The following is a 23,415-nucleotide window of genomic DNA, read 5'->3' as shown; positions in this document are numbered from 1 at the left end:
GTGTCCTTGGCTGCAGCATATAAGACAGCCAGTCTGGGAGCTAATTCTGTGGAGTAGGCAGCATAGAATTCCATCCGTACCCAGGATCTTATTGCGGTCCATATTTTTAATAGCCATTCGTATCTCCTGGGGGGTGTATGTCCCCTTCCAGATCCTCAGCCTCCTCCTACCTGAGGCACGGAGGTGCAGCATCTCAAGGTATGTCTGTGTTGCCGTGATGTCATGTGTCGAATGCTATGATATAAGGTGGAGTAATACTGAGTGAAGAGGCTATTAATCCCTTCCTGAGTATATTATGTTTTGTCGTCCCCCCCCCCACCCTCCAACTCGACTATAGGGGAGCCACGTTTGGTCTGATGAGCCAGCCATGCTAAGAGGGACCCCGACTTGACCCGCTTGGCCCACATACTGCTTAAAATCAAAGTATCGAAGCTACTCTATCTGGGTTGCTACTGGCCCTTTAGCCTCCAGTAGGGCAGGCTGCAATTTTGGGTGTCTCGATCTCTTTGTTTCTATATCCCTTAGGCCTTGTTCAGCAGTAAGTACCTCTGCCGGAATAGTATGCCTAATCCCCTTTGACTTCACTATGCACTGGCCTGATCCTCCAATGATCCAGGCTTTAGTCTCCAAGTAGGAATAGAGGGTCTGGGATGGGTCAACCACAAACAGAGCTGGACAGGATTATGATTGGATACTGTGTGGGCCAGGTATTCGACAGAGTGTACAAAGCAATGGATGTCCGGAGTGCAAAGAAATGTATCCAAGCAAACGTGAACCTCATTGAGGCTAGAGAAGAAAGAATAGTCCAGTTCCTGTGGGTGTATTCGTCTCCGAGAATCGACAAGCCCCCAATGACGCTGCCAATCTCCAAAGGCCTGGGCTGTATGCACCGTTTGGGAGTCATGCAGTGGGGGTTGAGATCTACCCAGTTGGATATTTGCTACACAGTTAAAGTTCCCTCCCCCCTTTATGGTTGGAAGTGTTAAGTAGGGTGCTAGAGGAAGCAATAAGTTGTCATGGCACGGCCCATTAGGCGACCCTGTACCACCACAAGTCTACCCTCTGGGTCTTTTAAGGTGTCAGTATGTTGGAAGGGCACCCCGCCCTAACCCATGTCAAAACACCCCTGGCATAAGCTGAGTGTGTGGTGTAAAAGGCTTGGCCTCTCCATCTAAGCTTCAGTGCTAACCCCTCTTTCGACGTTAGATGCATTTTCTTTTTTTTGTAAAAGCGCTATTTGCACCACTCTCCTGTTTAGGTAAGAGAATACTTTGTAGCATGTTGACATAGAGTGCATATCACGTATGTTCCAGGAGAGGCATTTATAGGTACCACCATCTATAATATATTGTAAGGGTATAGGCATATTCTACCCCCTCTATCTGTTTACTGCCAGCAGTCAGCAATCCTCTGTGCAGCACGGACAGTGTATGCATTATAGTAAGACTCATAATTCCCTAACATGTTAACCAAAATCAATTTCCGCAACGCCCTCTCTCCAGAACAATCAGGTAGAGGCCCCCATCAAACAAATAAACAATTTCTAGAAAAGTCATGGGAGTTCCCCGACGTTTCTTAGAGAGGGCGGAGTATTAAGGGGATCCCCACAGGCAACAGCTCCTCCATCCAGCTTTAATTAAAGGACAACTTGATACAGCCCAGGGAAAGAGGTTCAGGTAGAGCTGTCATTGCTCTACAGCATACAGTGTAGGCCCATAGATGAGTTCCCCAGCCCCGGTAAAAGCCTGTCCAGATAGATATTGTCATCAGATGATCTTGGGGTCACTTTGGGAAGCATGAGGCTCGAAAATGAAGAGCTGGTGGAGCCCCAGTCTGAGTCCGGATTGCGTGCCTCAGCCTCCTTCTCCAACATCAGGGGCCCTGTATCGCTTTGCTGATTTCTGCCACCACTTCCACTATGTTCTGTCTGCCTAGTTGCGCTTCAACCTGTGTTGGAGCCGCAGAACTGTGCAGCGATCTTCTGCACACAGATTGGGAGCGACATACTCACCACAGTTTGGGACATCCATTGGGTTCCTGCTGCGGGCGTCGGTCCAGCAATCCCATATCTCTTGGGGAGAGATAAAGAATCTAGCACCGTCAGGAGCCGCCACCCACTATTGGGCTGGGACTAGCATTGCGTAGGGAAGACCAAATTGTCGCAATGTTTTCTTGGACTCCTGAAATTTGGCTCTCTGTCTTTGTACCTCTTGAGAGAAGTCTTGAAAGATCCAAACTGTTGCATTTTCGACTCTCCTTTACAGCAGGCCTGTGCTAGAATGTGGTCCTGGTCTTTGTAGTAGAGAAGTCGGGCCACCGCCGGCCTCGGTGGGGCCCCCGGCAGGGGTGGCCTCGTCGGCACCAGATGGGCTCGTACAAGAGCAAAGAATGCAGAGAGGACCTCTTGCACCACTTCATTTCGTAGCCACTGCTCCAGGTAGGATATCATACTGGGTCCATCTAATTTTCTCAGGCAGGCCTACCACTCGTATATAGTTACGACAGGAGAGATTTTCAGCATCCTTCACTCTGAGCTCTAAGGTACGAATCTTGGTTTCCATAGTGGTCATTCTTTCTGTTGCTGTGGTGAGTGTAGGAGGTATTTCTTCCAGCGCTCGTTCAGTAGTGGTAACTCGCTCCACTAGGCGCCTATGATCATCGCATAAGAGGCCCAGATAGGAGCTTAGACTGTCGATTTTAGTTTCCAGTGCTGTTCTAGATGCTGTGATAGCCTGAAAAATGTCATGCAGTGAGGGGTTCTTAACCACTTCTAGTGGTGGAGCTGCCCCCTCCCCATCAGGAACAAATCCAGCAGCCCCCTTAGTGTCCGGGTCTAGTCTGCGGGTGGATTTGCCCATGGTCACCGCAGTTGAGGTCTCTCGAACATACATCCACGCAGCAGCGCAATGTACAATAATAGGCAATGTTTTTGGCTCCGCTGTCAGGGTGCAGTTCAGGCAGCAAGTGTTTCAGCAAGGAATGCCCTCTTTAGCACTTCTCGGGCCAGGTGTCAGGCAGCTCAAGATAAGGTAATCTCAATTGTTACACGCCCCACATGGGTCCCGGGGGGGGGCAGTGCCTCAGCCACCCGCAGGCCCCCCTGTACTCCTTTCATCTTGTTCCACTGGTGCTGACTGTCCCTTTACATGCAACGCTCAACAGGTCCCCAGGGCTAGGGGTCTGCAGGCCCCAGAGGAGTCCGCAAGCCACAGCCAGCTGTCTGGGCCCAGTCACTGTGTGTAGGATCACTCCACAATCACCCAGCAGATGCCCACATCAGGGTGAGGTCAGCCCAGGTAGCACTGCAGCCCAAGTTCCCCCAAAGCACAGCAGAGCAGGGGCAGGTATACTTATAATGGCCATAGTCCAAGAAGCAGCAGCTCACGGAGGGCCTCTGTCCTATAAAGGCAATTCACCACTGTCAGCCTCACTGCCCCCAGGGCGACTGCCGATACATAGGCACAACAGGCTCGGTCTAGCCCTTCACTCACGCCTCTCTTCTGCTCCAATAGCGGCCAGGATATCAGCCTCCATCCTCTTCAGGAAAGCAGTGTCCAGCAGGGAAGCACCAGGCCGCACAGCGGCTCCCACACCAGCCAGAGTCAGAGCCTCAGCGCCCTCCAGGTCGGGAAGACAGATCTCCGCCCGCGCCCCGCACGGGCAATCAGTGCACTCGCTCACCTCGGTGCCGGGGGTCATCTTCTCAGACCCCTCTACCAGTCCGAAGGGCTCGGCGCCTACTCGGCGTCGCTTCACTCGATCACCTCTGTCAGCAGGTCTCTGTTCTGTGGGTACGGGACGTTTCCTGCAGGGCAAGCAGGGGACTCCCCAGATCAGAGGGCCGGGGGGCAGACCACCTCACCTTCTGGCACTCTATTCAGACAGGCCACTGGAGGGTATCATCAGCGGGCAATGCAAATTGTGTATTATCGGCTGAGGCTAGGGTCGTCAGAAGCACTGTCTGTTTCCCCTTTGAGGCGTTGTCCCCGGGGGGTAGACAGGGCCCACAGGCTGGGTATATGTCTGCAGTATGGCACTGGATGGGATCGGCCGAGCGGAGCCCCAAGCAAAGCTGCTCACTCCATCGGTGCTCGGCCACGCTCCGTCCTTGTCTGGTATGCTCTCCTGCCCATAACAGCCTCTCTAGCCCCAGACCCTTACCTGCTTCCCTTATTACAGTCGCTATAAAAGAGTAGGCCAAAATTTAACCTGAAGTGCTGAGTGATGCACTTTAATGATATCTGGCTGAGCTGACCATCGATGATCCTAACCTGACATATGGCTGCTTTATGGCCCAGCTGAGAAAAACTATAGATTTAGTTTGTCTATTGAGAAGAAACGTAAAATGCTTTAGTGCCGCCCTGGTCCATAATTTATCCCTTCTTCATGCAGTTTAAGTTTCTCGAACATAAATGGAAACCAATAAACAGATCTGTCCTCTGTGAGCCAAGAAGCATTTTCTTTCCTCTTACCACATTGTGACTACATCCAAATAGAGGCATTTAAAATTGTTAAAGAACTATCCTCTCCCTTGAAAGTTTTCTGAGATGTCTTAACATTTTAAAGAAACTGAAAAAGATCATGGAACAGACTGTCTTGCCTTTTAACTCACTTCATTCTCTCCTCTGATATGGGTATTCTGACGCATATCATTTGGTTTCAAATTTTCTTCAGCTACATATGGCTGATTTTATGGCAGTTTATCTCCACCATGTGATCTTCTGTTCATTCATACCTGGTGTCAGCTTGAATAAACTCAAGAAGGAAGCAGTCACCATGCTTCATAGGACATCTTCTCTGGACACTAGATATCTGGTTAACATTCGCCATATGGCATTGCTTCCAGCAGTGTTGAATCCTATGTTGAGCATTGGCACCTCCTAATTCAATGTCAGTAATTTTCAGAAATCATCCAATCATATGGATAATTTTAAAATCCACTTTCATGCATAGTACGGCATCGATTTTGGTTCCGTCCTGGGTGACATGAGACATGTGGACAGTGATGCCTCAACACTGGTCCTTTGGACTTTCTAACTACTTGGTATACAGTAAACCAATACGATCTTGTTGCCCTCATTCAAGAAATCAGTGTGGCTGCTTCTTGTCTGGTTAAGTGTATTCCTTTCCTGTAAAAAACAAATAATTTTGTTTCCACTGTTTACATCAGGATTTCGCCCAGAACAGTGTATGGTTCCCTATATGGCATTCATGACATCAAGTTGATGATTTTGCTTCCACAAGGACAAATGCCCTTTCTGTGAGGAAGGTGGCTCAAATTTGGGTTTTAGGAGTGTTAACACCCATTCCTTGAGCACATAGGTTCAATGGTGTGTCACTAGGTTCAGAGTTAAGTCGAAGGTTAGTTTGTTAGACAAGAAATTACACAATTACATTTTAGATTACATTGTTAAAAATTGTAAAATTAAATATCTTAATTATAGTGACCACTTTTAAAACATCACTGATTTTAATCGCTGTCCAACTAAATTGCAATAGAAAAGGAACATAGACGAACGCTACCTCAAAATCCTGCCTCGCATTTCTAATTAGCACAGTATTCATTTCCTGTGATATGTTTCAGACAATTTACCAACATTTCTAACAATGCACCAGGTATTGTAATACAACACTGGCAACACTGGCAAATTTCATTGAGAAAAGCCAAGAATTATTAATGTTTCTTCACAGGATTTTGATTCCAGACAGAAAGAAGCATGAAATTATTGCTTGCGAGCACAATGTACTGGTAAAGACATTTATTAACAGATTACCTATAGACAAAGGGCCCGATTTGCACAGGTTTTTTGAGGTCGCAAATGGTCCAATTTGCAGAAACGTGTTTTTTGCAACCGCAAAAAATCTTATTTAAATGTACAAAGGGCAAAATGCTAGTTGATTTTTGCGAAAAGCGTGTTTAGGGCATCCCTTCCAAATACCGATTCCTAGAAGTATGCATTAATGTTTTGCGACAGGATACTGGTCGAAAAACGTTAATACTTTACAACCAAATGAAAAGTGATGGTTTGCAAACATTGAGGACGTTATAAAAATATATATTTTTAAGAGTAAGCAGTGGTCCCAATAAAGTTCATTGTTCATTTTTTAAAACACATCTTGGTTTCCTTTAAGGAAACGAGTTGCATTTTTTTTTTTAATGATTGTTTTATTCAAAAAGCAATCACAGACACGGTGGTCTGCTGACCTCATCAGGCCACCATTCCTGTGATGGCTGTCCTTCCTAATCGGTCCCAAGTTGCAACCTAACTCCTTAATATTCATGAGGGAGTACAACCCACCAGGAATCATTAAATAAAAAAACTTTCATACATATGAAACAACAATTACTAAAAAGCGATTTGGGAAAAAAAACTATCGCTATTTGGAAATCACTATCCTAAAGGTACATACATCTGTCCCTCAGTTTGCAGATCTGCGTGACTTGGGTATATGCACATGGTCTAATGGGCAGTACAAACTATTTTACACAAAGACAACCCTAATGAAGCCTAATGTCTGGTGGACAGTATCCTCATCACATGTACAATTTACATGATTCCCTGAAACAAACCAAAGAGGTAGTTAGTATATCAACTGCAGAGGGGTCCAGCAGACAAATTTAGGGGCAACGGGGCAAGAGTGTAGCTCCAATCTCTACTCAGAAAAAGGTCCCTCTATTGGGCCCGATTTGAAGCCAAAAGAGCCCTGGAACATGTTTTAATAAAAGCCTGATACTGCACCAAATGTGCAAGTCTAGTTAGCTAAGTCAACCGTCTCAAGAAAAGGTGGGGAGGATAAGGACTCCACTTTTAAACAAAATTTAAAATTGTGATTGGAGCATTTACTTTTTGCAGAAATAGCAGCAGAAGCTTGTCCTTCTTTTTTACCCACTTGATGATCACATATTTGGTACCTATGCAATTTAAAGGGGGCGAATCCTCCCTTGCTTGGGAGCAGGACCCAATCCAAATGAGGGAATGTCTTTGACCATACGTCTGAACCATTTTACAGATGTGGGCACACAGGCAACGAGGCTGTTCGTAGGTGCGCGAACGTGCACCACCCAGAATGTGGTATACAGTTAGTGCACTGGGTGGGTACCCTTTGGGAAGAAGGACAGATTGTCCCATGGACACACCACCCTGTAGGGGCTGAGGGGTTTTGTCCCTGTTTCTAAAGGTGGGACAGGGATGCCCACAATTTCACTCCAACCCCTTCACACTGAAAGAGGGATCTGCAATTTTAAGCACTCAGTTTCTTTGTTTCATCCAGTGCAAGTTCAAATTCACGCTGTTAGCATATGTACAGGACGAAACCCGGTCTATGCATAACCGACACAAGCCAGGAATGTATGCCTTAACTGTAGCTGGGCACAAGGCTGCAACTGAAGTACTAGAGGGTGTTGCAAATAAAATTCAGGTGATGCTCAATTAGCTTGCCTGTATTGCACGTGAGATACTGACCCCACTGCAGTCAGGAACTTCTTGACTGAGCAGGACCTGATTTATGGAAATCAGCACATTCATAAGATAAGTTATTTATATTACAAGAATCTCTTCTGCACCAGGAAAGGATAATTTCCAGACTCAAAATCAAAGTACTTCCATGCCCTCAGAAAGACAACAGGGGACTCGTGTACTTTGATTTTGAGTCTTAGACTGTTGAGGTAGAGCGTACTGGGCTTATCAGGGAAACTTCTTCCTTCCCTTCTGGGCACAGAGCCGGTTTTCCAGCCTTGGCGTACCCCTTTTTGTGATCGAAGGATAATTCCCAGCCTGTATGTGTAGCAGAATCATTGCTAAGAAACAATGCTCAATTTTCCTAAGGAACTACTCATCTATGCCAGTGGACTGTTCAATTTATGCCTGCGATTGTACTCAATTATGCTCTTGTGTATATGTATTATCCAACAAGGAACTGCTCAAATATTTCCCTGGCACTGTGTAAATGTGTACCGTATGTTGCCCAGGAACAGACCCAGTAGTAGAACCTGAGGGTAGTTCAGACAGTGTCATCTTCATGTCATTGTGAAAACACTGGAGTGGATTCCCACACTGACCGCCTCAAGCAGAACAGAGCTTCAGAGCACACACAACAGAAACAGAGGCATACTTGTCTGTGCCTAGAAACACCCAGAGGCAGCTCTGGCAGCAGTGGATCAGGTCAGAGCTGAGAAGAAACAAAGGGTACTGTGTGCGTGTTGCAAATTCTGCTATCAGGGAAATTTAAAGGTTTGCTGTGCATATTGAGATTACAGACCAGCCATAAAGACATGTGCATTAGCCAGTACACAATGCACTTTCTTCCCTTGCATACATACTGTGTAGAAACATGAAGCTGGAGGTCCCTACATGAAATAGGGTAACTCCTCGATGCAGATTTGCTGTTAGCTGTCCACCTAATCCCCTTGTTAGGACGAATTGTGATACATAAGAGCCAAACACCCCTGGGTCTGAGTCAGATGGTATAGGAATTTACTTTGCTGACAACAAGAAATCTGTGACGTAGTGAAACTGCACTGTGTTGGGGACTATGTGGTGGTGACACTGCAGAGAATGGATGAAGGCGATCAGAGACCAAGCAAGCTTTCTTTTAATCAGTGCATAATGTCTAGACACACTATTGCGTGACGCAGAACAAGAAGGATTAGCATCTAATGACACAGACCCGTCCCAATCATGGCCACTAATACTATCTTGTTGAACCAAAAAGCCTGTGTAAAAACAGTAGATGGTAAAATTGATCTGGTCTCTGCCACAATGGATCATCTCAAAGAGAGACTGGACAGCCAAAACTGTAGGATAGATAGAGCTCAACACTGAATATCACATCTTGAAAATACCTCTGCTGTTGTCAATGTAATATTGGTGGAAATGGGGCCACTCAATACAGCCATATCTGCTAAAAGTGAAGACCTTGAGGCGGGATTGTGCTGCATGTCAGCATCATTGGCCTGTCTGAATCCATGAACATGGGACGACCAGATGTCTTCATTGAAAGCCTAATGGTCCAGCTCCTTGACTACTCCAGTTTTATGACCACATTCTTGATAGAGAGGACTTCGCTGAGACCTCCACCAGGGGTACCCAGTGGCTAATAAAAGAATGTTTGCGAAACGAACGCAACAGGGGTATGATCCTGCATCTCACCAGGAAAACAGGCACACTGCAGTTTCAGTGCTCTATACTTGCTATCTACTCAGACTTTACTGTCACAGCCCCAGAACCCCAACGCAAGCTTACATAAGACCGAAAGGTGTACATTCAAGTAATGTGAAACAGTTAATGCAATAGCCTGTCAAACTAAAGATCAAACGGAATGACAAGATTCACCACTTCTCAGATCACAGGAATAGCCACAAAATTATGTAAAACTCAGGTCAGTCATGGAAAGGCATCTCCATGGAATGGGGTTGCGGTCCAGACAGACTTGGGGGAAACAGTGACAGGCTAGGTGAACCTGTTACTTCTCACCTCACTGAGCTAAACATATGATGTGGCAGCTAAGTCACCCCTGAGTGAGGACATTACTCTTTTTATTCTGGTTTTGCCATAGCAGATCTGGACAATGTCTGATTGTAATGTCATTGATAAGAATGCTTTAAAACAAGATTTCCTCTTAGTTGAGATTAGCAGCATAGGCCACCTGTTTGTTCTTCATGGTTATCCCCTTTGATCACAGCTTACTGGACTTTGGACACAGCTTTTACTCGTCTACTGTTTGTGCCCCCATCACCCTCCCTCTCGTCGTTAATGCGGTGTCTCTCACCCTCACCCTCCTCTTTCCCTCCTTCATTCGCTGTCTACTTCCCCTGCTCCTACCCCCTCTCCCCTGAATCTCTCCCCTTGCCTGCTTTTTCCCTTACGCATATGTCCTTATAGTTTGTCTCGACCTAACATGTAACTATGCAGCTATGCTCTAATAACTGTGTAACCTTTGTAACGATGTACCCTGCAACTATGGTCTGATACTCATGTAAAGCGCTCTGATACCTCCGGGGCTAGCCAGCGCTATATAAAACCTTTCAAACAAATAAATAAATAAATCAAATATTGGCTCGGGGACCTAGCAGGCTACTCGCACCAACGTGTGTAACATAGTTAGTGGTAGCCCTGGCTAGCCAGGTTGTTTATTGGGTAGAGGATATGTTATTGATTGTGTGAGCCATCAGCATGGATGAAGGGCAGAGAGTTAATTGTTTAGTTTGCATTACCTAACTCTGCATAACACTACATAAGCAGAACAAAGTAAGAAATAATGATTCATGTCCTGGAACATGGGGATTTAACTATCAATATACGCCCAGTTGGGTTTTAGCTCACCTTGGTGAGCACACAATAGATTTCACTATTTTACAAGAAACTTACCTGGCCCTGAGGCGCCTGGTAAGTTTCACTAGCAACTGTGGCGAGCAGAGATGTTTATCCTCCTATAGTTCACACTCAGAGTGACCTGCATTCTGATTCTAAGATCCCTAGACTTTAGGATTTCATGGCTATACTCAGACCCAGAGAGTAAACATCTCATTCTACAGGGCTTTGTGTTGGGCAAAAGGCTCCCTCTAGTCAAGACGTATGGCCCCAATGTGGCCTTCCCTAACTTGTTTGAAGGGATACTTTACCTATTAACCCCTTCGCTGCGGCGGGAATTCCGCCGCAGCGCTGGGGGGTGTGGGGGGGCAGCGCGGTGGCGCTGTGCTCATGACGGAGCCACTCCGTCATGAGCCACGGTTGAGCTGTGCTCATGACGGAGCGGTTCCGTCATGACTCCGCCCAGTTGCGTTGTCCCCCCGCATAGGCGGGGAAACAGCGCCGCGTGGGCGGAGCGGCCGTCAACGGTCGTGGCATGACGGAACCGCTCCGTCATGAGCACATGGTAACCGTGGCTCATGACGGAGCGGTTCCGTCATGAGCGGGGAAGGGGTTAAGAAAGACAGAAACAAAAATCTGTGGAGGGGACATAAACCGAACAATTGATCCAGTGCTAGATAAATCGCACCAGGAGATAGCCCTTGAGGTATTAAAACACTGGCACAGGTGATGGAGTGTTATACTTGGTAGATATGTGGCAGTAGAGGCATGGGGGAAAGGGAGCTACTCTTTCTACTCCTCACCATAACTCTGCCAGGCAAAGATTACTGGTTACTGAGCGAGATAACCTCATGGGCAGGCACCGTCTCATATCTTCCACACATGCTGGCTAATACTCACGTATCACATTATAGCATCATCTTTCAAACTCAAAGGTCTGGTTCCCTACCTGGATATTTCCAGCAGAGGCATAGACAGACTCTGTATTCGAAGACAATCGCCAAAATACAATAATAGAGTAGTTTTAGTCTCATACTGGTTCAGTACCACATCAATCGACATTAAAGGAAGCCTTTAAATCCTACGTAAGAGGGGTGCCTATCTCCACCAAATATGGCATCATAAGAGGCATCTCAAGTCAACTGTCTCATATTGAAGGTGACCTACAAAAACTGTAAGCACCACTGGTGTTGCAAACAGTATTCAGCTCTAAGAGATTAACTCTCTCCAAGGCAAATTTCATGGTGTGGCTGATCGGGAGCTAGCACATCTGGCTAAAAGAAAACAATATTAGGTTTTTGTACACATCTATTGAGATATCAGATTTATCTAAGGGATTAAGGCCACTAGGATCTCGGTATCATTCAGAAAAGTCCTCTGGATGCAGGGTCCTGCATGGAACCTGAAATCCAAGTTCTAATCCATTTTTAGGGCCCATGGATGGAGGTAATGCTCTGCTTCATGGTCTGCTCCTCACCACTCTGACACACGCTAAAAGCGTACTAAACACCCAGGCACATCTTAAGGACCCACACTAAAGGAACTTCATTGGCTCCCACTCCAAGTCTGCACCAACTTCAAGACCTGCTGTGTCACATTCATGGTCATCAGAAACAACACACCGGTCCACCTGGCTAGGAAACGAACCATATCAGGAGGATAATAACACACTAGAAACCATGAAAATGCAAGGTTGGGGACTACAATACATAAGAAGGTAAAGCAGGCTTTCTCCATCTACACCCGCAGAATATGGAATACCATCCGTGTCACCGCTCCAAACCTGGAATTCAGAAAAAAGTTGAAGACTCACCTCTTCAAGCTTCATTACTCCACTCACAATATGAATGCACTCATCCCTTATCTTGCTGTATGTCCCCAACTGCATAGGTGGGCTCTTGTGCTCTTGTTTAGTGCTCCTTTGCTGCCTTCTTGGTTTGTACTACATAAATACCCTTTAGTGCATACATACATTGCCAGAGGCAGGGCCAGGGAAGTGAAAAGATGTGGCAGCTACAATGCTGGCCTGGGGCTAAAGATACAGGAGATACACCTTTATGAGTAAACACTATGCTCACTTCAAGAGAAGGGATGTCAGGGTGAGGCAAGTGTGGTCTCCCTGCAACCTATGAAACAAGCAATAAAATGGTAGGAGGCAAGAGAAAAAAATGTATTGACAAATTTAATAGGACACACTACTTTAAAATGATTGCTGAGTTACTGGTTTGGCAATGTTTGTTTGCATTGGTTTTGGCAAAAAGAAAACAACTGACACTATAGCCATTATTTCTGGCCTTGGCAAGTGTGCAAAGTTGTATTTTTATTTTTGTTGGAAGGATATGCAATATCTAAAGAACTTGGGCAAAAATATAAAAATAAAGGAGTAGCCCAGCAGTTCATGCACACCAGCCCTGGAATTGAAGTGCACAGCTTTTAAAGCATCTGTGAACATGTGCCAGGGAAAATGTAGTGAACCATAGTTCAAAACAGCCATTAAATGAAGTGGGTTGAGCCACTGCCCGATAGTGAATGCTCTGGTGGTCAGAAGTAAAATTTGGTTGACAGTTGAACAAACCAATGGATGAAGGGGGCTGGCCATAAGCCACTCTACGTATTTGTGTGTTTAGTTTTTTTTAATGAATTATTTGCAAAATATGAGGCTGGTGAAACAACTAAAGGTGCCTCTAGGCCACACCAAAAAACAACAGAGCGCATCATGACACATTCACACTTATGTGCACTCATTGAGGGCTGGGGGGAATCATGGAATGCTTTTGTTATAAAGACAAACATTCCAAGATGGCCACTGATACCTGTGCATGTGTGTGAATGCACTGTGAAACAACAGCAGCCATTTTGTCAGTGTCCTAGTAGAAGTGTGCAGCTGCCAGGTCCTTGAACAATTCATTATCAAAAATGTTTTTCAAAACGACTATGAAAAAAAATAAAGGGGAGGGGGCGATATGGGGAAGGGAACAACGGATAAGCAGAGAGGTTGGAGGGCAGTAGTGAGCACCGGGGAAACAGGGAGAGAGGAAATCTATGTACTGACATGGAGAGCCAAAACTGAAAAAAAATAGTTCACTGATGTCAGCGGGGAAGGATACACGTTAGATAAAAAACTGTGGTGAAGATGATATGTCCCAGGAGGTGGGAAAAAAACAACATGTGAAAGAAAGTCAATTAATTACACTGAGATATAAGAAAGCCATCAGATCATGAGCAAGCAGCTGACCCAAGGGCACTCTGTATTATTGTGTTGTACTTCAACCACAGCTAAAGCTGTCTGTAGGTGAAACCTAAAAAGCCACAGCAAAAAACCTAAATGAATATGTAGGCATTTTGAATGTCTTGCTCGGTGTATTTAGAGAACGGAGTAGTGAGCTTTAGGTACATGTACAGGTTTTCTCACCAATAAAAAATTCAAGGTCGATGTAAATTTTGCAATCTACATGCTTAAAACACTAAAAGATGGGGAAATACAAGAACAAATCAAATTATGCATCTGGCATTTGGTTGTATATTTGCATCTAATTTGCAGAAGGAAATAAAGTTCAGTGAATTTAATATTGAGATGCACTCTAAGGAAAACTACAAATGAAACAGAACTGATTTAAGACATTGTTGTAGATTGGTACCTTCATGGATAATATAACAATAACAGCAATTTGGAGGGTTGAGTGGGTATAAATGAGTACGTATTGGCATTTTTCAATACATTACTTATAGAATTAGAAGATATTAGAGGGTTTTGGGAAAATGGAAGACCGTTTACACTTAGTAGTACTAGAATGGACAGCACTGCATAATGTTACGAGTTACTGGAAGCAAATTAAATAAAAACATATGAAGGGGGTATGGCCAAAGGTACATTTTGTTGAATCAAAAACTGACTTTCCAGAAAACAATAGATTAACCTATATTGAGGACCACTGGAATTATGTACTTCTGCGACCACAGCATTTTCTGCATAATTATGCATTTGGCACATAAACTATCATATGCAGCATAATTTCAGATTAAAAAAAAGAAAAGAAATGTTTTTAGCTCAAATGGGTCAAGAGTTACTAAAAACGTGTTAACGTGTATCGTGCATTGGAGGGACATTCAGAAAGGTTGACTGGTCACGTTTCAGTTGCTCATTGCTGTATGTGGGTGATAAACTGTTACTACTAAAGTGAAACCTTTGGCCAGATATGTTTAATATGTGTAAATAATTAAGTAATATCACAAAATGTGCCACATTCTGCCGCATATTTTGACTTTCGTTGCCAGCGGGCCATCCTATTTGCCTTATCAAAATATAACTGGGGCAGAGAAAATTAGGTATACCTATTTTCCCTGAAAGTAATTTTTGTTGAAAATACCTCTGATGGGAATAGATGTCTTTGGACAAATAATTGTATCAGAAAAGAAACCCCACTGCAGTTACCGCCTGCCCAATTTCGGGATCCATATTCTATTTGGCAGATTTCTTGGGCCATGTAATACAAGATAATAACAAATAAACAATAGTGAGGTAAGTTCGGTTTTCTAACTTCTTGTATGGTGCTATCAAGAGGCCTCATTTTAATGAATGTCACGAGGGGAGCGAAAAGACCTAGAGAGACCGAAGAAGCAACCATCAACCCAACAGACTCCCATCACCCCACCCACAACTTTACTGGGGGATGAAGTTGGGGGCAGCAAGAAGAAAGACTGCAAGAGGCCGCAACTAGCGGAGCAGGAGAGGAATGGGCGGGCTAATCAAGGGCCAAATGCACCATTCAAGCTGCCCAGCAGTGCACCATTCAAGCTGCCCAGCAGTGTCACCCATCCTCACTGTCACCAGGAGCTGAATCCATCATCACTGCCACCTGGCCACAAACTAACACACGAGGAAGAGGAAGAGGCAAGTCGGTACCTCGATGGGTTTGTAATAGTTAGCGATCCTATGTTTAGGTCTATAAGCTGGATATTGTACACACGTCATCCGCAGGCCAGGAGTGGTCTGCAGGGTTAATAAAAGGAGAGGGCCCGCACGTGGGTCGTCTCCCGAGACCAGAGTACTGAGAGTGTTTGTAATTACTGTCTCTGCCCTTTTAGCCCTGCGGTGGTTACTGTTGAGGCCTTACCTCCATACCCTGTCAAGCAGGACGGCACACTGGCGACGGGGGTGGCCATGACCAACCCTTTCATTCTGCTGCCCCTGCCTGGATCCCTGTACAGCGTGCACAGCTCCCACCGCGTTGCTCGGCAGAGGCCTGCCGCGACTCCAGCAGGGGGTGAGGAGCGGTGTCCAGATGGCTGTCACGGGTGAGTTGTATTAGAATAAACGAACAAAAAAGTAACATTCCAACAAAAAATGTCAAATCTCCCATAGCCCACCACTTTCACGTCTTGAATCATAACATCAGTCAACTGCGGTTTTTAATTTTGGAACAAGTACCCATCCTGAAAGGTCGGAACAACACTCAACATCTTTTGCAAAGAGAGGTGTACTGGATAGATAAAATGGACTCTATCAGCCCAAAAGGACTCAATAAACCGTGTGATCTAAGCTGTTTTTTGTAAAGTATACCCCCGTTGTTCTATTGCATTTTGTATTGCATTTTGCATTGAATTTACAAGCACGCATTAACTTCTGTCACTAAGTTATCAAGGTTCATGTCATAAATGGTATGCAATGAGACATCACCACCAAACCCCTATTTACACTTACTTACATTGATTCGCAGTTACCCTATCTCGGATGCATATTCCCACAGCATGCTATACATTTATACACCGACAGGGAGATTGCCTGCACAATACACGGTTCGTTACAACGTGAGGTTTAAATTTTCCAGCCAGTTTACACATTTCATTATCAGTCCATTTTTCACAGTTGGTAGCTACCTACCAGTCTGTCAAGCATCACGCCATTAAACTTGGTAAAAAAACTCATACTCGAGTTCCCGTGATTGTAATTGTGCACTTTATTTAGATGATACCCATAAAAATTAACATTAAGGCTCATTCACTTAATCTTTACTCCCAGTATTAAGCTTCTTCTCTTGACTCCACCTTTATAGTACCTTCATACCCATGAACTATGAGTCTTTCTTCTCTGTAGTTCATCATGATCCAGGCGCGTATACTGATTTCACTTCCGTGTCATTCGATGATTTATCTCCAGGTACCGACAACGATATTTTCACACACTATTCGGAGTAGACCCGATAGAGGAAATCACGCACAACTTCAGTAAGTTCTTTTCCACCCCGGAATTTTCTTGGGATATGCTTGTAACGACACCGGTCGATAGTTCATGATATGCAATCTCTTACAGATACTGGTTATTTTTTAATTCACCAACACAAATGGATTCTTTGCAACGCGTCTTGTAAGTACGCTCTCTCACAAGTGTTTTCTGTATTAAACATCGGCGTGCACGTTGATAAACACTTACGATCCCCGTATTCGTAAAGCATGCTTCCTTATTCACCAACCCTATCGCTAACAATTACGAACACATACGGCATCACTATAATCATTACGTTTGAGTGCTCACGTGATTACAGTGCATGGCTTTCAATTTTGGCACAAACCATCACAACTTCCTTCACCATTTAATCATGAAACACGTGATAACATTTTTTAAATATTTGTAATTCTCACATAAGACACGTGCTTAACATTATTTCGTGTACACATTATAAGTTTGTTACAGTGTGCTGATACCTTATCCCCTCATTTACAGCATGTCATCCCCTGATGAAGGGCTTTCAGGCCCGAAATGCATTGGGCATTAAAAAATCTTGAATGAAGAGTAATTCAATGGATTTCTACGTGCGTTCTATTGAACCATATTGATTAATGATGAACTTTGCGAATAATAAAAAACATTGATACCCAAAAACATTTGAAGCTTTGTTTACAGTTATTGATCATCATACCCGAGTGCACATGGGAGACATTCTTTAAGGCTTAAAGAGTGCTATTAAAGTCTACGATATCCTCATACTCAGGAGGACTTACCCAAGTGCACCACCTACTGATTTACCTCATCGACCATCTCATCATACCTAGGAGTGCGCTACCCTGTACATTGAACATTGTCACGGGTGAGTGCCTGCATCAAAGACGCGCCCCAGGCACCCGGTTGCAGCGCGGAGACGCCTGGCAGCACCCTGTGCTCTTCACAGTCACCGAGCGCCCAGTCACACGCGCGAGCTGCCACGCCTCCTGCTTGCCAGTCCCTGCCATTGCGAGGGTGGATAATGGGAGGAAGACACGTGCTCTGTACACAGGGGAGCGCGCGAAGAGGGGAAAAAGCTCCACCAAAGTGCACACGCTACACACATGGACCCCAGGGGGCAAGAAGGAATATCGACGGTGCCAATCCCTCAAGAGTGAGGAGAGGAGAAATAAAGAGGCTGCATACCAAAGGGGGAAGAAAGGGACACACCATCAAAAAACACACCGTTCAGCAATGAGAAGCAGGCAACAGCCCTGGGAAGAAAAGGAAAGCACCACCAAGCAGCACACCATTGAGGAAAGACCAAGGGGTAGCAGACCTGAAGAAAAAAAAAAAAAAAAGACTGGCAAAGGAATACACGACCTCAAAGAGAGGGGAAGGAAGACACAGACAGAGAAAAACGCAGAAAAAATAAAGAAGGACATCATCCACCAGAAGCATGGCTGATGATAACCAAGCACAATCCCAACAAAGACCCCCAGTACAACACGCACTTACCGGGGTGCTGCCACCCTTCAGTTAACTGGAAGACCCGGCGACAGCGTCCCTAAGGTGGAAGATTTGGATAGAACGCCTGAACAACTATTTCGTAGTCACGAGGGAGACCGACGGGGCAGTGAAGAGGTTGTTACTTCTCCACTATGCCGGAGATGAAATGTTCAAGCTATTCAAACACTTGCCAAACACTGGCATTGTCACGGACTATGAGGCTGCAGTGGCAGCGTTAGATGCACACTTTGACCCCCAACTTAATCCCGATTTCAAACGATTCAAGCTGCGCCAGGCACGCCAACGGGAAGGGGAGTCGATTGACGCATTCTATGCTCGTCTGCGCGAACTGGCTAGCACGTGCACGGAGGATGATCGGCCAAAGGAGATAAGGGCCCAGATCATCCAAGGGTGCCAAGACGCTAAGAGGCCTCATCTTACGTCACCCAAAAATTGCCCTGGAATACGTCCTCATATTAGCCAGGACCCACCATCTAGCCGCGGCAAGAGCAAACGAAATGGACCAGGCCCTCACAAAGACGCAAGGAAGACCAGAGATCATCAAAATGGAACGAGCTGAGGCTCTCCGAGCATGGACACGGAGTGATGCACCCAGGAAGATAAAGCCTGAAATGTCTAAGACGCGGTAGGGGTACTGTGGGCATGAGCCACATGCGGCAAAGGACTGCCCCGCGCAAGGCAAAACCTGTGCAAATTGTGGGATTCCAAACCACTTTGCAGCCGTCTGCAGAAGACAAAATCGAGGCTGAGACACCCGAGGACAAAGGCCACCCTCACAAACAGTGCGACAGCTGTCCATAGCAGACTCCACGCAGAAGGAGGAACCACAAAGAACCAGCCGAAGGTACCAAGGGCCAGAAGACTCGTTCAGGGATTAAGACAAAGTGGAAACATACCTAATCTCGTTCCCACTAGAACTCAAGCGCTGCAGAAGGCCGCAACCCACGTGTGGCCAGGATTGCAAGATCAGAGGTGAGAGCGATCATTGACACAGGGGCATCCGTAAATGTGATGGGCCTCCAACAGTACTGGCGCCTCCAACCTCGACCGCCGATCAACCCGTCCCGGATCAGGATATTTGCTTATGGGAACCAAACCCCTCAGCCATTGAGAGAAAAAATATCCGTCCCGCTCAGGTCAGAAGACCAAGAAGTCATAACCGTCATCCATGTCATAGACCGTGAAGCGAACACCGTAATCAGCAGTCACACTGCGGAAGACATTGGTTTGGTGTCGTTTGCCAGAAGTGTCCAGGTGAACTAAGTCGACGAGATACTGGACCAGTTCCCAGAACTCTTCCAAGGACTTGGACACATCAAGTGCGACCCAATAAAACTACACAATGACAAGACCGCCACCCCTGTGGCTCTACGACATCGGCGAGTCCCATTTCACCTGAGGCCCCTGGTGAAACAGGAACTTGAAAGGCTCGAGATACAAGGGGTGATCGAAAAAGTCTCGGGACCAACGCCATGGGTGTCCCAGATGGTCATCGCGGAGAAGCCCAAGCAGCCGGGAGCCATACGTCTCTGCATCGATATGAGGTTACCCAACCAGGCAATCAAGGGAGCACCACATAACGCCATCCATGGATGACATAATTGCGGATGTCAACGGGTTTAGGTGGTCTTCACAATTCGACCTGAACGGTGGGTATCACCAACTGCCCTTAGCGGATGAAAGCCGCTACATTACAACCTTCAGTACCCACCTGGGGTTGCGTTGTTACAAACGACTGAACTTTGGGATATCCTCAGGCACAGAGGTGTTCCAGAACACTATCTGCGAGATGTTATCTGGTCTGCCCGGGGTGATAAACATCAGCGACAACATCCTGATCCACCCTGCTACTGCCGCTGACCATCAAGGCATCTGAGGAGCACCCTGCGTCGCCCCAGTGAACATGGAGCGACACTCCACCGGGAGAAGTGTCTGTTTTTTCAACCGTCTCTAGAATTCTTCGAATACGTGTTCAACCAGGAGGGCATCCAGGTGGATCCGAAGAAGTCACAAGCCATCCGGAGTGCCCCAGCTCCAACCACACCCACCGAAGTGAGGAGTTTTCTTGGCATGGCCACTTACTGCGGGAGGTTTATTCCCGATCTTGCAACCCGCGCCAAGTCACTGAGGGCTCTCACAAAAGTGGATGTCAAGTGGAACTGGGGACCGCGGGAAGAGGAGGCGTTCCAAAGCATCAAGGACACACTACTAGGAGAATCCACCCTTGCCTACTTCGACCCAGAGAGCGTACAGAACTACTGGTAGATGCCAGTCCGCCTAGGAGCTGTAATTCGCCAGCAAGTCGCTGACCCGCACTGAAGCAAGATATGCTCAAATTGAGCGGGAGGCACTCGCAATAAAATGGGCCTGCAACCATTTTCATCTGTACCTGACAGGCCAGCCATTCACTGTGGTAACAGACCACTAGCCTCTGGTTCCCCTCTTCAAAGGGTCAGCCCCTCATCCACCTCCCCGAATTGAGCAATGGGCCATACAGCTCCAGCCCTACCAGATGGAGGTAGTCTACCGACCCAGGGCGAGGAACCCCGCCGACTTCCTGTCACGACACTGCCCACGAAGGAGGAGAAGGATGACCTCAAGAAGGTGGAAAAGTATATAAACATGATCTCCGTGGCAGCATGCCCCCAGGCAATGACGCTGGAGGACATTAAGAAAGCTGCTGAGCAAGACCCCATACACTCCCGGACTCTTCAAGCAGTTCAAGAAGGGTCATGGAAGGCATATCTCCAGCAAACCAACACGTGGGCGCCTGAGGACCGTGGAGAGCTGGCGAAAATATGGAGGGTGCGGAGCGAACTGAGCTCCACGTCAGATGGAGTACTCCTGCGAGGCCCAAGGCTGGTAATTCCACAAGCTCTGAGGCAACTCAACGGGCCCATGGGGGTCACCAAGGAGTGACCGAAATGAAAGCAAGAATGAGAGAAAAGGTCTGATTTCCAGAGCTCGAAACGATGGTTGAGGACATAGTACGCCACTGCCCAGCCTGCCAGATGACAAGTGCACTTGAGCAACCAATCCCGATAATCACAGAAGAGGCCTGCACCATGCCATGGACTAAAGTCAGCATAGACTTTGGGAGCTTCCCGGGAGGGAAGCATACGCTCGTCCTCATAGATGTATACTCCAAATACTCCATAGTGGAACCAGTCGTGTCGACCACATTCGCACATGTGGCACCCGTCCTGGATAAAGTGTTTGCCACATTTGGGTTCCCCACCAAGATCCGAAGCGATAATGGGCCACCATCCAACAGCGAGGGATCCATCACCGTTGTGTCACGCCCCAATGGCCCCAAGCCAACGGGGACGTGGAGCGATTCATGAGGACATTAAACAAAATGCTGCGCATCCACAAGTTCGTCCAGGAATATAGGAGCAGCTCACACTGCACCACGCTGCAGAGCCCCTGGGCACTCATGTTCAGAGGGCCGTGGAGAGACCTGCTCCCCACGTGTCCAGGGTGGACACCCCCACCCCATGACATTCAGTAAACCGAGGCGAGAATGGCAAAATCGCCGGGTAAGCATCCGACGCCACGCCGTATACCGGTCACTCCGACCAGGTGACACAGTTCTCCTCAAAGATTGCCGGCCGGGAGGGAAATTCCAGACCGCCCATGAACCAGACATATGAACAGTCGTTACCAGCAATGGCACCATGGTGACAGCCTGGAAAGGGAGCGAGGAAACATCCCGCAACATCTCCTGGTTTAAGGAGGTCCCGTCAGTGTCCTCAGAGTCGGACCCTTGGATCTCACCAGACCCGGACAGTGACACCCCATGCCGAGCTGATGAAGAAATCAACATCCCAGACTCTTGTTTCATCAGGGCCTCTGCCTCCCAGCTTGCCACCACCCTTACTGTCACCATGTAGACCCTTCATCCGGGGTCAACAACACCGCTACGGCTTACAACCCAATCCCCGACCCAACCAGCATCTTCTGGACATTGCGTGTTAAAACGCCACAGACTGATGACAAGGCTTCCTAAGTGTTAGCTGGTCTTCCTGGACCTGTTTTTGAAGATCCAAGTTGGGGAAGGATGTAATAGTTAGCAGTCCTGTGTTTAGCCCTATAAGCTGGATATTGTACACACGTCATCCGCAGGCCAGGCATGGCCTGCGGGGTTAATAAAAGGGGAGGTCCCGCACATGGGTCATCTCCTGAGACCAGAGTACTGAGAGTGTTTGTAATTACTTCCTTTATTCCTTATAGGCCTGCTGTTGTTACTTTTGAGGCCTTACCTCCATACCCCGTCAAGCAGAATGGCACAGGGTTGAGTATCTAGGCAAAGTATGGCGGAACAGCAATAATAGGACAGGAGGGACCGACTGCAGTCGAGGCAGGTAACGCGACCTACTGGCTGAAGAAGTGAGCAGTGGTTGGGGATTTTGGGCTGTTGAAGGTTTGCTGGCAATGTCTCGTGCGATCCCTAGTTCCAGTCTGAGGATTAAGAGCTCACTGAAGAAAGTTTTGGGCAAGGAGGACTACCGCCTTAGCTCCACTCTTTGTGGAGATCTGTGCGGAAGCGACGTGATCTCCCTGTGGCAGGTGCATCCACCCATAACAACAAAGGCAGCCAGGCAATCCTAAAGGAGTTGCGAGGTTAGCGGGTGGGGGCGAACTGCCACTCCTCCGCACCTACAGCATGCCAATGAACAACCTGAGACTGTCTCATGGCAAGATCATGCCCCTAAATCCAGGAAACAGCACCATCTTGGGCCTGCTCTCAGAATGGTCCCAGTATGATAAGCAGTAACACAAAGGAGCGGCTGCAGGCTAAGAGAGATGGGATAAAAGAGGATAGTGCATTAGGCTGAGACTCAGATGGAGCTGTCCCACTTAAAGCCCTGCATAATTCTCTTTTGCTACATCTTAAAGGAATAACAGGCTGCTCTGGCTGGGATGTGTGAGAGCCCGTCATAGCAGCTCTAGAATGCAGAGAGCACAGCCTCTGAAGGAGAGGGAAGGAAAGGCACATTGAGTGGTGGGGTGGGTGACACGAGGTCAGGTATGTTTTTTCTTTTCAGGGAGGAGTGGCCAAGGTATCTGTGGCTCCATCATCAATCCTCTGCCCTTGCATAGCAGTTGAAAGCAGGGGTAGATTATTTGTGGGCAATACATAAACCTTTAAAAATGAAAATAAAAAGGTGCATTAGCGCTGGATGCATCATAGTCCTTTTAACATCAGTTTTAGCCATGTTGCACAGCAGTCACGGTGCTGTACAGCATGCCTACAAATCACTGCCAAAGTCGGCAATGCCCATACTATACAGCATGAACAAAAAGCGATGGCACAGCCAACAGTCTCAAAGACGAGATCTATTGGCTTTACCAATGATGGTTAGGGTTCAGCAC

The 23,415-nt window shown here is 46.8% G+C and overlaps 1 protein-coding gene across 1 annotated transcript in view; it reads right to left on the bottom strand.

The window, feature by feature from the left end:
* The window catches only part of HECA (HECA ribonucleoprotein granule regulator), a 210,594-nt gene that overhangs the window by 31,964 nt on the left and 155,215 nt on the right, over positions 1–23,415 (bottom strand). The window lies entirely within an intron of this gene.

The sequence above is a fragment of the Triturus cristatus genome, chromosome 6 (genome assembly GCF_964204655.1).
Source record: "Triturus cristatus chromosome 6, aTriCri1.1, whole genome shotgun sequence".
In the NCBI taxonomy this organism is placed as follows: Eukaryota; Metazoa; Chordata; class Amphibia; order Caudata; family Salamandridae; genus Triturus; species Triturus cristatus.
The sequence above is the reverse complement of the archived record's forward strand: the minus strand, read 5'-3'. Positions and strand labels throughout refer to the sequence as shown.